Genomic DNA, 2815 nt, shown 5'->3' on the forward strand with positions numbered 1-2815 from the left:
CCCAAACTCACTGCTGTCGAGTCTGATGCCACTCGTAACCAGCAAAGAAAGTTTCCTTCCATATTTAAACCTTTCCTTGACTTTTTACAGTAATGAACTAGTATTTGTCCTTTAATTTGAGAAGCAACACAGAACCACAGTCCTGGGGACTTCTCCAGCCTCAAGAGGCCCAACAAGTCTGGATTCTTTATCGGCTATAATCCTAATCACCCGTCTTTCTCCCACAAAGCCATGGGGTGGGTTTGAACAGCCAACCTTGCAGTTAGCAGCTGAGAAGTTAACTACCGCGCTACCAGAGCTCCTTCAATCTGACGTAACATGTAGTTAATGTATTAAGCATATTGCTCGTCTGTCTTCCTACTAATGTGTCAGCTCCACAGGGAGCAGAGATTTTTGCCAGTTTTGTTCACTGCTGTGTCTACAGTGCTTAAAATAAGACCCAGCACAGTATTATAAAAAAAAAAAAAGTCTATTCTGACTCACAGCGCCCCTAGAGGACAGAGTGGAAATTGCCCCCATAGGGTTTCCAAAGCTGTCAATCTTTACAGAAGCAAAGCCCAAACCAAACCCACTGCCTGGAGTGGATTCTGACTCACAGCGCCCCTAGAGGACAGAGTGGAACTGCACCACAGGGTCTCCAAGGCTGTCAATCTTTACAGAAGCAAAGGCCAAACCAAACCCACTGCCATGGAGTGGATTCTGACTCACAGCGCCCCTAGAGGACAGAGTGGAAATGCCCCATAGGGTTTCCAAGGCTGTCAATCTTTTCGCAAGCTGGCTGCCTCATCTTTCTCCCATGGAAAGGATGGTGCGTTCAAATTGCCCACATTTTGTTTAGTAGCTGAATGCTTTAACCATTGTACCACTAGAGTTCCTTGGCACATAGTAGGCACCCAATAGATACGCGAAAGATTAAGACACAGCAACCAAAAAAGACCGGGAGAGAGATGGAGGGAGGGGCGAAGACAGGGGAGTGGGGGGAGAGATGGAGAAGGCAGGGGGGACTGGAAAGGGAGAGCGAGGTGGGGAGAAGGGGCTGAGGGGAGGAGTGGGAAGGGGAGATGGGAGGGAGTGATGTGTGGGAGAACAACAGACAAGATGGGGGACCAGAGAGACACAGGGTGAGAGACAGGCAATACTGAGACCTCTGGGAGAGACACAAAGGTTCGGAGACAGAGACAGAGAGAAGACGGGAAAAGAGGAGGGGGGGGAAGATGGAGAGGAAGACAGGCAAGAGAGACAGACATCACAGAGAAATAGGGCTGGAAGAAGGTGGAGAGGTCCCTCCCTCTAACCCAACAATGGCTGGGCTCCAGGGCTCTGAGCTGACTTATCTCCCAGGATCCAAGCTGTGGATTTTAAAGCCCTGAGGGGTAAAAGAAGTGGAGAGAGAGAATTTTCCACACTTTTCTAAAGGCCTTAGATTGATCACTAGTTTATTTAATCCTCAGCAACTCTATGGGATAAGAACTACTATCATCTCCATTTTACAGGCTCAGAGAGGTTGAGTAGTCTGCCCAAAATCACACAGTTAGGGAGAGGAAGAGCTGAGATTTGAACCTGGGCAGTTTGGCCCCAAAGTCAATGTGCCTAACCACTAGCCTGTGTTGTTTGTAAAGGAGTGCTGGCTTTAAAGTTGTCCTTTAGTCTGTCTCCTCTCTGGCGGGGAGAGGAAGCAGTGGTGAGGGGATAAAGGGTAAGACGGGAGGTAAGTGAAGTCACAGCCGTTCCCGGCTCCGACCATTCCTGCAGATGTCCTAGTCTGAGGGAGGAGGCTCAGCATCACTCCTGGGAGCGTCTCCAGTTCAAGGGGGAAGAAGGCTGGAGAGACCAGCTGCCTGCGTGCCAGGCCTCCGTCTCCCTGGGGAAGAAGGGCCTCTATCCCCTCTGACTCCTTCAGCAGGAGCAGGACTGGGAGTTTCCCAGCATTGGTTCCCAGCAGCAGGTCCCAGGGGTGTGGAACTCTTCAAAATCAGCCGCCGGCTTCGATAACTTCCTCCCTGGCTTTGAGGTGGACAAAGCAACCCGACCACCACCCCGTCCACCCTCATCCCTCTGAGCCTCCCTGCAGCATTCTGAGAAGACGGCCTCAGAAGCAGCACTCAGTGGTAACTGAAAGGCTGGCCGTTCGAACACACCATCCCCTTTCTGGGGGAGAAAGGCCTGGCAATATGCTCTCATAAAGCTTACAGCCCAGAAAACCCTGTGGGGCAGTCCTACCCTGTCACGTGGGGTCGCCCCGGGTCAGAAAAGACTCGACACCCCACAGCCACCACAGCAGCACCCTGAGGGGTCACAGTGACTTGACCTGGTCCTGGACACCACTGTAATAGCAACTCCCAGAACCCCAGTTCCTGCACACAATCACCCCACCTCTCTTCCACCTCCTGTGCTGGGAGACAGATGTGATTCTCTCCAGGTATCCTCTTGTCCTCTGCCCCAAGCACAACTGGAAGTCCTTCACACCGTCTGACCTTCAACTGCCCTACTGCAGGTTGTCTCTTCTCACACCAACCGAAACCTACATGGGAGCAAAGTAGGAAGGAAGGGTCCCCCTAGAGAAGGGTAGAAGTCTGCACAGCCCAACCGGAGGAAGACAGAAATCAGGCCCCAGGAAGGACTTTCGCTCGCAAACTTGGGAAGAGAGGCCCCTCTCCAGACAACAGGACACACACGGCACCAGCAGAGGCAGCTGGGGCTGGAGTTTATTGCAAATGGACAGATGGACACAGAGATTCAGGGAGACAGGAGGGGGGTGGGCTGCGGGCTCTGTGCTCAGAATCCTACCAGGGGAGGATCAAGGAGCAGAGGTCAG

The 2815-nt window shown here is 52.3% G+C and overlaps 1 protein-coding gene across 1 annotated transcript in view; it reads right to left on the reverse strand.

The window, feature by feature from the left end:
* LOC103198832 (C5a anaphylatoxin chemotactic receptor 1) overlaps positions 1-2815 on the reverse strand; it is a 75569-nt gene that overhangs the window by 72100 nt on the left and 654 nt on the right. The gene's annotated exons all lie outside the window — the stretch shown is intronic.

This window comes from Orycteropus afer, unplaced genomic scaffold (assembly GCF_000298275.1).
Source record: "Orycteropus afer afer isolate SDZICR_OR568_19922 unplaced genomic scaffold, OryAfe1.0 scaffold00099, whole genome shotgun sequence".
NCBI lineage: Eukaryota > Metazoa > Chordata > Mammalia > Tubulidentata > Orycteropodidae > Orycteropus > Orycteropus afer.